Source organism: Calliphora vicina, chromosome 1 (assembly GCF_958450345.1).
Source record: "Calliphora vicina chromosome 1, idCalVici1.1, whole genome shotgun sequence".
Classification (NCBI taxonomy): Eukaryota; Metazoa; Arthropoda; class Insecta; order Diptera; family Calliphoridae; genus Calliphora; species Calliphora vicina.
The window spans coordinates 107,452,873-107,467,964 of NC_088780.1; the positions used below are offsets into that span (position 1 = coordinate 107,452,873).

The 15,092-nt window shown below is 28.9% G+C and overlaps 2 non-coding genes across 2 annotated transcripts; both read right to left on the bottom strand.

The window, feature by feature from the left end:
* Positions 1 to 2,550: 2,550 nt before the first annotated feature.
* Positions 2,551 to 2,758, bottom strand: LOC135949629 (small nucleolar RNA U3). Its single transcript, XR_010575880.1, has one exon. It is a non-coding gene; the product is annotated as a small nucleolar RNA U3 (small nucleolar RNA).
* Positions 2,759 to 12,724: 9,966 nt separating this feature from the next.
* On the bottom strand, positions 12,725 to 12,932 carry LOC135949630 (small nucleolar RNA U3). Its single transcript, XR_010575881.1, has one exon. It is a non-coding gene; the product is annotated as a small nucleolar RNA U3 (small nucleolar RNA).
* Positions 12,933 to 15,092: the final 2,160 nt, after the last annotated feature.

The following is a 15,092-nucleotide window of genomic DNA, read 5'->3' on the forward strand; positions in this document are numbered from 1 at the left end:
CTTACAGCAGTATTAAGACGGCTCTTATTTAAATCATGTTTAGATAGAACTCTAGAGCAACACAATCATTTGAAATCCCTACTAAAGCTGTTAAACGATTTCAACAAAAATTTCAAACAGGCACCACTCATAAAAAGTAAATAATTATTTTCGAATATCTGCAAAATTAAATTTTATCAAAATCATCCTCCCCACTGCCCATACAATCCGAATCGATTTTTTCGCATAAAATTTTTGATATCCAAGCAAAAGTCTAGAAATTTGGTACATACATTTTTTGAAACAAAAACAGCCGAGTTTCAATGAAATTGGTCACGCCCACCGCCTTAAAAATAAAATACAGTTTTTCTAAAAACTATAAATGCACATTTCATCTTTCATTTCATCTTTAACATTTCTCTACAAAACTACATCATTTGATTTTTGAAATTGAGTGATCGAAAAATACAGTTTTTGACACAAAAATCTCTCTGTGTGGTGTGTCACCTTCCATGCAAATTAAATTTTTATATATTTCTAAATATTTTTAGAACTATAATTGTGGAAGTGTTGAAATTTTGCCCGAATATAGCCCTTTAAATTTTACATAGTTTCGCTGAAAATGGGTGGTATTGGATTAGTGGGTATGGCTCTTCCCATACAATGTAAATGGTTAAGTTCGAATATCAAAAGAAATGCAATCGTAATGATATTTAAACTTTCTACGAATTAATTTCTTATGACTATACAAAGTTTGGCTGAAAATAAGCGGAATTCGATTAGTGGGCGTGGCACCTATCATACAAAGTAAATAGTAGTTTCTAAATATTTTGAGAACTATAATTGCAAGATTCCTCAAACTTTGTCTTTTATCTGTTTACACAGTTTCGCTATAATTTTTCGGGATGTAAAGGTATTTAAACTTTTTGCGAATCTATTTCTTATTACTGTACTAAACTCCGTACTGTTTAAAATAAGGCCTTTAAAAAGGCCTCCTAACTGTACTAGATATTGTATGTATTTGTATCTGTGCGTTGTACTGTTGTAATCATTAATTTATGTATGTATTTTCATTGTATGTATGTATGTATGTATTTTCAAGCATATTAAATGTAATAAAATGTGAAATTGTTAGTTTTTTTTTATGTAATTTAAGAGGGATGAGCAATTAATATTTAAATTTATTTTTGGTATCATAGTTAAATCTTAATTATTTATTTTGTATTATAGTATAGTAATTAGTTATTAATATATAGTATCAGTTTTAGAAATAGATACATACATCTGAGAATGATTGCTCTAAATGTTTACAATCTTGTATAAGATCGGTAAATCATAGCTAAACAAAACATAGCTGAAATGAGTCTTCTGAAATATAGTTGAAATAACATACGCGGAATAAAGTTGCAACAAAAATGTTGACGCTGGCCAAAGTCAAAATACTTTTCCTAGCATTTTTTTGCGATTCGATAGCATTTTGGTAGCTCTATGTTTAGTTCAAAAGACGGATTTCATTGAGTTTAAGTTTTCATAATGATAGTTATAAACATGTGGTAACGAACGCACTCAAAATAGTCAATCCATTTATCGGGACACATATCAAAGAAAAATATACTTACTACTGGATATAAATGTATCCTAATTATAAGATTTTTCTTTTGTTTGAATAACACGAATAATTCGAAAGGGCAGTTTATAAAGAAAATATAAAACGATATTATTTTCTGCATCGTGACGCCTCTGTATACTTTGTGCTCAAAACATAGATGACTTTATTCTATGACTCAAAAAAGGTTAGTCCGCTATTATTAAAATAGAAAAATTTAAATTTATATAACCTTTAATCCGTTTATATATTACGTAGTGTCGGAGTTGATATTGAAGCAACAAATATATCGCATTCGTTCGCAACTCAAAATTTTAAAATTTAAAAAAAAACACCATTTTCCGGAAACTTCTCGATATTTTTTTGTATTATTTTATCAACAAAACAGTATCAACTCAAAATACAACCAAATCAACATCAAAATAATAAATTTTTTATGAAAATATACGATGCATTTCTATTTAAATTTTTGTACTAACTCAAAATAATACATTTTTGTTGATACAAGGTAGTCACTAATTATAACGAAAATGATCTCAAATGTGGTTTTCGAAATGAAAGAGTAATCGGAATACGTTGAAATTTTTACGGTAGATAGATATTGATGTTGTTAGTTGATTTCTTGCAAAAAGTGAATTTTTAAAAATTTTGAGTTAATACAGTATTGTTGAACGAGTGCGATATGTTTTATGTGAAAATATTTTTTTGTTTTAAAAAACTCATGAAAAATCGTAAACGGCAGTAATTGTTCAGTTTTATTGCTTTATCGCAAAGCCACATACAATAACAACAAAATGAGATATTGATCTTAAAAATCGATTGATTCTTTTCGAATATATTCACAATTAAGTGAATTAAATTTTTTTAATATTAAATAATATCGCACTAACCGTTTTTGATTAATAGAATAAAGACAAACGCAGACGCTGTCACCATATAAATAATGTAATTGATTAGTTTGAAAAACCACTCAGAAGTCGTTTTATCCGTGTAAACCAAGCGATCATCGAAGAAATATTGTCCCATTGGATTGCTCCAAGATAAAGACAAAATTCAAAACCTCACGCTACAGATAAAACGATATACCTCTTCATCGCAGATTTAGTGTTTTTCATTTTGCAATGAAAATAAATGAAGACTGACTACAGAAATGATCCTGTGAAGTATAGTCTTAATTTTTCATAGCTAAATTCAAACTATATCTACAAGATACAAATTAAACTGAATGAGAATTATACAAAGCAAAAAACAAAATAAAATAATATTCATGCTAAAGATATTTTTTTTATAAATACCTAAATTTTTGTGTATAATTAGTTGTTGTTGGTTTACTTAGTGACGCACTAGTAGTGTGTTATTACGACTGTCAACAGCTGATAACAGTGGTGGTGTGTAGATACAATAAGTATGTGTATATGTACGTACCTCGTAGATACATGTGCTCAAAATAGAATCTCGTGTTGTGTTAGGGTATGGTAGGTAGTTTGTTTAAAATATTGAACTGATTTTTGTCGTATTTAATTTATGGTCAGTAAATTAAATTACAATAAAACAAGTTTATAAAATATTTGTTAAGAATCTTAATGTCTGAATTACAAATTTTTCAGTGTAAAGTATCGGAAATAAATAATTTTCATTCTAAAAATGTTATATACAGTTTTTTTAAAAACTATATTTCGTAATTTCAGTTTTTTAAAACGTGACCTTTTACCAAATACATATACAGTGGCGGCCAGCTAATTAGGGACAAAATTGTTTGCTAAATTCTATAAGGACTGTTTTAACACACAAGTGTGTTTTATTCAGCTGCGATTTTTCTACAACCTGATTTTTTTTTTAATTAAAAACATATTTACTAACTTTTATATAATTATATTTGTATTATTAGAAAATATTGAGATCATATTTCGTATTTTTAGTTCAAAATATTTCGGTCATATCATGTTATTAACAGCGGATGTTTGCTGAAGTGGGTCAACGTATTTCCACATATCTTTGTCCATATATGTTGTACCGATTTTTCCGAACATTTTTGAGCAACTAAAAATATTATATAATAAATACTGAATGTTTATTTCTATTCTAAATTAAAATTTTCTACTAAAATTTCTTTAACAACAAACTCAAAATCTTTATTTGGTTCAATATATCGTTGTTGTAAAGCAGTCATAAAAACAAAGGCCTACTGAGTCACTAAAAGAGCCAGTTAATTTTGGTAAAAATTAAACCTAAATTACCATTGTTTGATTACAATAATAATAAATACTTTTTAGTTAGTTTACTATTTTCAGAATTTAATTAATTATGTTTTGATATAAAAGTATATACATTAGGCCTAGGGTTCCTAATTTCCCGGACTTTTTTCATTCCCGGGAGGAAATTAAAAAATCGTTTGGACACTAAACTAAACCAAAAACCAGAAAATTTGTTCGAATAAATTGACTTATAATTGTATCTGGGTTTTAAAAGAAGTATAAAATAACTATATTTGGTTGTACAATGTTGGTCCAACCTTTATAAGGGTTTCTAATTTAATAGTGGCATTTTATCGGTATTATCACAGTCGTAGTTTTAATCAGTATAAAATCAATAAATTCTTTGTTTAATTAAAAAACTTAAGAATTTCGACTATGCTAAATCTATAAAGCATGCGTAGTTAGGCACATTTTTCATATATGATTGTAGATAAGTAAATTTGAACCACTATTATTGTTATTATTTTCTCTAAATATGAATAATATTCATTGAATATCCCTAAAAGTTGTAATGTTAGGCATCGTAATAATTCCTTTGAGAGCATAAACTTTAAATTAGATGCATTCTTAATAACCAAATTTTTCTGCTGTGGCTTGTGTTGAATGAAAAAAAAATTCGGTTATTTCAACAGTAATACTTTCTTGCCAACTGTCTATCTATTGCTAGCACCGAAATATCTATGGATATAATAGAATGATTCAATTAGCAACAAAATTGGCCATCGAAACGAATCTTAAAATTGTATCTTTTAGAAGAAAACTTATGAAGAAATTCCCGAAAATTCCCGACAAACATTTCCCGAAAATTAACAAAAAAAATATTCCCGGGAAATTTTTCCCGTGTAGGAACAGTGGTATGAGAATAAAAAAAGAGGGAAATAAATCTGTAACTTCTTAACCCTTACTCCGAAATTTCACATGCGAAAAGAGGAAGTGTAGTCGAGTTTAAGTTTTGAATTTGGACCTCATGAGCCCACCAGGAGCGGGACCAGGGGTTCCCAAAGTAGGACACCTCGGGTATGTTCAATTTTTAAAATGATCCTATTTCTTCGTCTGCGTTCCGATTTTAAAAAAATTACACATATAGAATTTCCTCGTCGATCACTACATAAGCTATCAATTATCTCCTATAGCTTAGGAGATATTCGCATTTGAAAATTTAATTTTCAACATTTTTACCCACCCTACTCCAGATTTTTGGTGACCGCGGTTCCAAACCCGATTTTATCCATTTTTCTTTTATAGGATTAACAATAGGTCTATATATCAAATAAAGAAAGAAGTGTTTAAAATTCATGACTGAATCCAAAGTTTTGATTTTTCCCAATTTTTTGGAAAAAGTACTTTTATTCTTTTATAATGAATTTGTACTTTTTGAAAAACTAACTTTACGTCAAATATTTTAAATGAAAAAAACATTTTGGATACCTAGGGGACCAGGTCCATTCAAGAAATGCCTATTTTTTATTTAAAATTTAACTTTAGGGCAAAAATTCTCAAATCGCATACTCGATATCAAAATATAGTAACCTATTTTAGACGGGCCAATATGTTCTTAATCATTTTGTAAAGGGTTCCGATAACCCCGCCCGTGGTATGGATATTATAGCCAAAAACCGAAAAAATATCATTTTTGGAATTTTTCAATACTTTTTTGGGAATTTCGGGATTCCTGATTATAAATTTCAAAATTTAAATTAAATGAATTAAGTAAATTCTCAGCGAGTTGTTAAGTTTTCCCTAAGTTTTCCCTGCGATTTGAGAATATTAGGTTGGGTAGATTTTTGGTAAAAAAAATCGACCCTGAAATGCATTCTACAGAAAATTCTAAGAAATTTTCCCCAAGTAACCATAGGTCTAAAATCAAATCCTATCTTGCACATTTCGTCTTTTATCCAATAAAAAAAACTATTAAAAAAAAGAAATACTGAAATATCATTGGATAAGATGAAAGATGAAATGCTCAAGATATGATTTAATTTTAGACCTATGGTTACTTGGGGAAAATTTCTTACAATTTTCAGTAGAATGCATTTCAGGGTCGATTTTTTTTACCAAAAATCTACCCACCCTAATATACATATTAATATACATAGTATTTCTCGACAGTAGAACTCGACAGATTTGAAAACAAATCGAACCAGTTTGAATGTATTTTTTATTGTGTAAACTCTGCTCGTCATTTGCATTTGATCGGAGTAATAGTTTTTTGATAAAATTCTAAAACTTTACATAATTTGTAGCAATCAAACCGGATTTTATTGATAACTGTTAGAAGATTTGGATTTTTTATAGCGAATTTGTAATAAGACATTTCAAATACTTTATTAAGAACTCGTTCCCAAATTATACTTGACTCTATATTCCACTTTTTTCGTCTCCACACTAGCTATAAGTGCATAATATATTTCTTTTAAAATCGACAATTATAAATTAATTGGGTCTGCTTTAAAACAAATTTCATACAGGATGTAAATATGTATATATAATTAAAATTGAAATAATTAATTTTACATTAAACTACTTTGTTCGCAATAAGTGTGCATTATTTGGGAATTATTGAAATTTTTCGAAGGGAATTTAACTATTTTATGGCAAAGTATGCTTTTTGTTTCAATCGCTCTTAAGTAATCAATAGCGTTTTCATTAATTTTTATCCCCGCAGTTAAAGCATTTGTAATTATTTCATTACAAACCATTGCACAAACGACTGAACTATCCTTCAAGCGTTTTGTACTGCAGAATCCCTTTGATACTTGCAACTATTGTACGAGGGTTAATCACATAATTTCGTTTCGAAAGTATTTAGAAAAAAGCTAAGTTCTTTATTGATGTTATACCCGCCACCAAAAAGATATATGTATGTATATTGGTATATTGATGTTGTCATTCCCTTTCCAACATATCGAAATATTGGTTGTAGAATCAAATAGTATATACACATATTCTTTCGTCGTACCGAATTTTATGAAAATCGGACCATAATTGGTCATACATATAAGGGCCACTTTCAAAAAATAAAATAATCTTCATAAATATCGTTTTCGAACCAAAATTTTAAGTGTGTAAATATATATATATATGTTGTATTTTGTGGATATCGGGCAATAGTTGATCATAGCCCCCATATCTATTTATAAAATGCATATTATGATGATGTGTGATGTCCTTAATATTGAATGTTGTGTCCTTTAGCACCAATTACGTCTCTGAAGAGATGTTTTATCGATGAAGCCAGTTTTTTTTGTAGTTTCTGCACCAATATTCCACCATTCTTGATCGATGACATTTTTCAACATTTCCTTATTAGTTGTTTTATGCTGTCGAATTTCTTTCTCCAAAATAACTCATAGATGTTCTATGGGGTTTAAATCTGGGCTCTGGGGATGGTGAGGCACCACTTCCTTAACGTTTTAGAGGAGTAATTCTCACACAACCATAGAAGTATGCTTTGGGTCGTTGTGATAGTCGTCTTGTATGCCCAAATTAGTGGCACTAGCTTTAAAATTTTCTTTTAAAATATTCAAATAACTAAATTTGTCTATCGTCCTTTCCCCAAACATGAGATTTCCAACACCTCCAACTGCAATTGCACCCCACATCTTCACCGTTCTGGTTAAGATGAACAGCAGTTTTTGCAATATAAATGCGATAATTTTTCGATGTTACCTCGTACATTATAGTATATAGATATATTTATGTAAATCAGCTCATTTACATACATAAATTTATGTATGTGGAAGTTTAAAGGTTAAAATGTTTTTAAAATATTTACACAATAATACTCGTAATTTGTATGGATGGATGAAGGTTTTTGAGTTTATGTGTGGACGTATTGTCATGAAGCAGCGAACATAAATTAAGCATAATTGCAATTTCATTAAGCATACTTACACGACTATATCGAAACATTCAGTCATTCGTTTTAATACCATTGAAGTACTTTAAATAGAGATGTGTAATATGCATTACATGGTTGATAGACAAGTCGTGTAATCGGTATATTGTAATTATGAGGCTTTTATGAGGCACGAGAAGCCACTCTCCATGCATGTGTCCATCTAAAGGCTTATACCATTGTGATAAGTAATCACTAATGATATTTTTATATAAAATAGCACAATCGCTATTAAAATATGAAAATCGAAGATTTGTCATAAAGGCATGTCCAGATACGAAAGCAAAACAATATAGATCAGCAAAAATGTCCAGAACAATGAATGACGAAACATATTGCTTTCTTTCAATGCATTGCAGGACAAGACTTTTTTTACAGTGACCCTTGGTGATGCTCCAGATCATTCTTAACTAAAACTTATGTCATGCTATTCTAACGAGCAATTGTTTTGCACGCATGTAAAAATTAAAAAAGTTTCTTTACAATCGCTGCAATAGAATTGACTAATCGACAGCCACAAAGGACTCCTCCTGCTAAACATAATTTTGGCATTCCTGCCCTTGCAACTCATGTTGAAGGGAAAAAAAGAAGTTTTGTAGTTTACCGCTGTAGGTGGGTTATTCGGAAGGTCCAATTTTCGATCACTCTTTCCAGCATTGCTATAGCTATATTGATATACCGGTATCTCGCGTGTCAGATCCGCTGCTTACCAATCAAAACAGCTGATTTGCTGACTTTGTTGGGGAGCGTGGGTTGCGGTCAGCCGTGATCTATGAAAAAAAAAACCCGTAAATGAATTGCCCTTTGCAAGAAAAAGTAAACAACTTCAAAAGCTATATTGGATATTTGTATGTTCGTTGACTTTACACCACTATTGTTTGTACAAATATAATTGTAGTAAATTTATTATTATTTATTTGTGTACTGCAATTATGTGTTTAATTTTAATTTATTCCATTTTACATACTTCACTATCAGAACATATATTTGATTAATCATTACAGTTGACAATTTAGGAATTAAACCTTCCCACAATGGCTCTAGGTTTTGTGATTGTGTTTTAAACAAAAATAGACCAATTTTGAGTATTACTTTATTAAATAATTCAACTATCTATCTATAGTATAGATTATATATGTATATAAAAAACTGAATGTGTGTTTGTATATTAGTATGTTTATTTGTTTGACGGCCATAGACGGCTAAACGGCTGACCCGATTTGCTTGATATTTTTTACAGTATGTTTCTGTATTTCTGGAAAGAATTATATGCAACTTTTTGTTTTGTTTCAAGTAGGCGTGGTACCTCCCCTACAAAGTATTTTTATAAATATTAGTGGCAAAAATGGGAGTAGTAGCCACAGAGGGCGTGGTACCTCCCATATGCTGTAAATTAAAACAAGTAAGAAAGTATGGTCGGTCAAGCCCGACCATATAAAACCCTACACTAAGTAAAAGAGGAAAAAAATTTTTTCTTTTAAAATTTCAATAATTTATATTTTTGAGTGATTTTTGGAAGTGGGCCTTATATGGGGGCTATGACCAATTATGGACCGATCACCATGAAATTCGGTCGTGTGATTTATGTCTATATTAAAGTTAACTATGTTGAATTTTGTGTGCTTACCAAAATTTTTAAGCGATTTATGCACGTTAAAGTGATTTTCGGAAACGGGTCTATATGGGAGCTATGACTATGACGATCGTAACAAAATTTGGTGACATGAATTTTGTGTATATAAAACTTATTTGGAGCGGAATTTGTGGAGATACATATATAAATTAAACATTTATGACCGATGAAGTCCAATTTGGGAGGACATTTGTATGGGGGCTAGGTGAAATGATGGACCGATTTCAGCCAGTTTCAATAGGCTTGGTCCTTGCGCTGAAAAAATAATATGTACCAAATTTGATCGAAATATCTTCAAAATTGCGACCTGTACTCTGCGCACAAGGTTTACATGGACAGCCAGCCAGCCGGACGGACGGACATCGCTTAATCGACTCAGAAAATGATTCTAAGTCGATCGGTATACTTTAAGGTGGGTGTTAGACTAATATTTTTGGGCGTTACAAACATCTGCACAAACGCATAATACCCTCCCCACTAAGGTGGTGTAGGGTATAAAAATACAATATCTACGAAACTGTAATACTGCCGTTTTTATAAATATTTGAGGAAAAAAGTATTGATATATCGAATATATAGGATACTATAAGAGAGTGAGTCCACAAATTTTGTACGGACAAGTTTACCATCAATATCAGTATTTAGGATAAGAATGGACGGACTATCAATAGTGGGAGTGGCACCTCCCATACAAACTAAATAATAAAATTCATATATATCTGTATAATTGTAATATGTAAAGATTGAAGAAATAGCTATCTAAACTATTTGGGACACATTTTGCCAAGAACAATAGGTAATAAATTACATGGATGGGAAAAACCACCTGCTTGGCCAAAATGTAAAATTTTTACACCCTCAAACTCAGATAGTTTTTCACCGATCTTGTTGAAAAATTGTGTCTAAATTACTATTGGTGCAAATTTCTTCCCGATCGGATGACATCGATTTCAAAAGTTGGTTTAGTTGACATGAAATCCCCCATATATAAATGAATTTGTGTTTGTTTGTATGATTGTTTACTTATTTGTACTGTATAAAAGGCTAAACCGCTAAGAATTACTTTAATACACCACGACTTTATAATGGAACTCGACTTACAGTCAAGAAATTAATGAACAATCTAATCGAGGTCACCATTATTACTGGGAAGTATAAAGGGACAGATACATATATTGTTGCCACGTATTTCGATTATAACTTCGGAAATGCCATTTGAGCTTTCAGTTGCATGTGGGAAAACCCACAGACTTATATGTCTATGCACCAAAAATATTGTATATCCTAAAGGCCTTATCCATAAATTTTTTTTTGATTTAAACAACATTTTAAAATCAAATCAAACCGTTTTTTTAGCTAGTAGTGCAAAACGAAAAAAATAACCATATACGGACACCACACATGATAAAAGACCAAAAAAAAGACCCGTGTCTCCAAGTTTTGCCCAAAGTCATGCACTTTTTTATGGGCCCCCAAAGATTTTTGCAAAAAAAGTGATAATTTTCTCAGGCTCATATCTTGCAAACAGTTCGGAATTTTAATTTACTCTCTGAGGCAAAGTTGAAGGCCTTGTCATAAAGAACAAAAATTGTGAACATATAAATAAAAAAACTTCATCTTCAAGATTGAAAAAATTACACAGAGTGTAATATATAATCTACTTATACAAATGAATTTTTGAGTTAAAATTACTTTCGTATTTAAAACGAGCAACTTCACAACTTCTTCGTGTACCTTTTTTAATTTTAGCTTTGAATTTTAACTATTTTGCAGGGCATTTACAATTCTCCTATTATGTAAAGTTATTTTATCAACATTAATGATAAAAAAGAAAGAATTTTATGTAATGCATTTAAAATAAAAATTAATAAATTACTCGTATTATCAAAAGTAATTTTGTTGCAGATATTTTGTATTCAAATAAAATCTTGTTTATTTACAATACATATTCATGGAGATATGCGGTTATATACATATGTTTATGCGTACATACATATATGTATTTATTAATAAAAGGTTTATAGATAATGTATTTACAATTATATTATTAACCTTTAAATTAAAGATTTGCAAACATATAATATATTTATTTACATTAATTCCAAAGTGTAATTAAACCCTTAATAATAACCATAGCTGTTTTTTTGGAAATTCAGACTTCTAATTTTGCTTATAATTAACATAAATGTTGATAAATCGGTAAATCTGCAAATTTTTACTTCCAAATCAGTATTTGCAAAAATTTTTTAGATTTTATAAGATGTTCTAATTCAATGTCTGGTGTATAACTGTCTATTCGAATTGAATTTTCAAAACTTCTGTTTCTGCTAAATCTAACATAAGATTTGAAATGATGTGTAACGAATCTTATATTTCCAAAAATAAACTTTGATTAACTCTTAAGAATATCAACTTCAAGGAACCTTAATGTTATAATAATTTTTTTAAGAAAAACTATAATTTGGGATATTTTCAATTGTGTTTGGGGTGTGATGATAAGTACCTTGCAATCAGGGCTGCCAGTTGAATTTGATAGAAAATCGTCAATATCGCGATAAAACTGAAAAAAATCAAGTCATTTCGAATTTTAAAAATCGTCAAAGAAATCGAAAAATTGAAAAGCACAACGTTGGCCGACGAATGTGGTAGTGCCATTAAACTCGAAACAAATTGTGTAAAAATTGGGAAGGCCTTTGCATTATTGACTCTCTTTAAATTAGAAACATTTTTCCAATGTTTCGAGTTCGGTGAATTTCATATTACGTAATTCTCGAACTTCATTATCAAGTTCTTGAAACTAATTTGTGTTGAATTCTGTCGGGCTACCAACACTTTTAGAAGTTAAAGTAATTTTTAGGTGTGGGTCTATATGGGAGCTATGGTGAATAATGAAACTATTCACACTCAATTTTTAGGTGTGACATATTTATGATTGTAGTGTAATTAAATAATATTCATCCTCTGGGTAATGTTATAACAGCATTAATATTATTTTAATTTAACTATTAATTTTGAAACGAATCCAAGTAAAATTTCTCAAATATTTAAAATTTGGTAGGTTGTGGTAATTTTTGGTAGTTTTTAATCAGAAATTTGGTAGGAAAAATATTTTATGAGTGGCAACGCTGATCCTTAAGCATGTCAGACATAGAATTTGAAAAAATAAAGACAGAATGAAACTACCTTCTATTTTTGTACTGTGCCAAAAATCGTCAAAATGACTATAAATCGTCAAATCTGGCATGGAAAAACTGCCCAAAGATGTTTAACTTTAAACATTTTGAAATCTTTCTTTAAAAAGTTCTCTAAAATCTACTAAGTAGTTAAATAATAAAATTGATTTATTTAAAAAAGCCACTCAGAAGTCGTTTTATCCGTGAAAACCAAGCGATCATCGAAGAAATATTGTCCCATTGGATTGCTCCAAGATAAAGACAAAATTCAAAACCTCACGCTACAGATAAAACGATATACCTCTTCATCGCAGATTTAGTGTTTTTCATTTTGCAATGAAAATAAATGAAGACTGACTACAGAAATGATCCTGTGAAGTATAGTCTTAATTTTTCATAGCTACATTCAAACTATATCTACAAGATACAAATTAAACTAAATGAGAATTATACAAAAAAGTTGTGTGTATAAAATAGAAACGAAAAAAATAATTTTGAGGTAAAGATACTCTTTTGTATGTACGCAAATGCTTGTGTATAATTGTTGTTATTGTTTTTTTTAGCGGCGTGCTAGCAGTTTGGATTGATTGTGGTTGGTCGTAGATACAAAAAAGTATGTGTGTATGTGCTCAAAATAGATTTGTTTAACTTTTAGTGTTGTGTTAAGGTAGGGTATGGTATGGTAGTTTGTTTACAACAAAGAGAAATATACATTGACCAGAAACTAGAGAAAAAACTCAAACAAAGAAAATACTAAAAAAATTTCACATACGAGTTTTTTCTTTTCATATACATAGTTTTCTCACCAATATCTTTATCTAATGTGCTGTTTTTATATGGCGAACGAGTACTTTGAGTGGAAATTTAACATGTGTTTTGTTATTGTAACAAAAACAAAATACATGAAAACGTCCACTCAAAGCACATAAATAAGAGTTAAATTGAAATTTCAAATCATAATTAATAAATTGAAATCATTAATCTATTTGTTGAAATTACTTTCAGAATGATCTTCAATGTTTTATTTGTTTAAATATTTACGATTAGTTTTTCCCTTACTTTTGTATATGTATAATGATTTAACAATTTTATATTCAAAATTTAGGTATTCTCTATTTAAATTTCTTTAAAATTTACATACATATACATGATTTTAAAATACTATTTCTTTAAACATTTTTTAATAAAAACTAATTGCTTTCCTTTTCTTAAGTTTTTTTTTTAACTTGAAACATTTATTTTGCTTGTTATTTTTATAAATTAAAATTTTTTGCAAAAATACTGTGAAAACAATCTTTGATGTTGTATTTTTGTTATACATATTTTTTATATTTTTTATTTTTTCGTTTTAAAGAACATATAGTTAGTTTCTGTTAAACATTATTTAGTCTTTTACTCAAATGGTCTCTGTCGTTTGTTGAATTTGTTATGTTATGCTTCTTTTTTATTTATTTTTATTTTATAATTTCAAAACATTTATCAAAGCAAAACCACATTTTCAAAAGAAACGTTTTAGATTCATTTTTTATTTAGTAGATGTGGACAAAGCAATTTGTTTAATTTACTGGTACAATGTTAAAAGAATCCATTAAGAGCTTTCTTCTATTTTTGCAAGTAAAATTTGCAAAAAAAAAAAAAGAACCTAAGATAATGAATAAAATGCAAAACAATGAAATATTAAAACTGCTGAACTTCAAATTGAATTTTAAAGATTTTTATTATCATTTTTCTAATAAGGTATTGAGACAAATTGTCTAGCTGAAAATATACATATGTATGTAAATTGACAAAATTTATTTTATTTAATTTAAATTGAAATATATGTATTTTTTTACACAAAAAACCTGTACCAGATTACTTACACATTAAAAGCAATCTACAACTTACGAGTATTCCTCCATTTACAATTGCCGTTACTAAACAATTTATAAAACTTTTCCATTAAATTATCATAATTTTATGCCGCCATTAAACTGTGTTTTACGATCGATCACTTTTTATGTGAGTCTTGCAAATCATATTTTCTTTTATCACAAATTAAACATTTATGCCTCCATAAGTTATTATATATTGTAATAAAATTATAATTATTAACAAGCATAAAATGATTAAATGTCAAACGATAAGATGCCAACGCGTTTCAACCATCAGTTTCAGCAGCTAAATATGTATGTAACTTTGTAAATTCATTCAGCCATCATATTGAAATTATATTTACAGTGGAAAATGCCTTAAATATAAGCAACTAAACTGCAATAATAAAATTGTCATAAAATGGATATTTTTATGATTAAATACATTAAAATGCGTTTGCGTTTCAACTTTTCTTAATGGCAAATTATTGCAACTTTTCTATATAGGTGTTTTGTTTAGTATGTATTATTGGTTATAGGAAGCAGTTTTGTCTTAAACTTCTTACAATATAAACAATTTTTTTTTTAATTCACAGATTTCGATTATTGTTACTCTTGATATAATAGTTTAACTTTGAAATTTGAATCAAATCGGATCATGTTATCCCAGGCCATATATAAAGTACAATACAAGA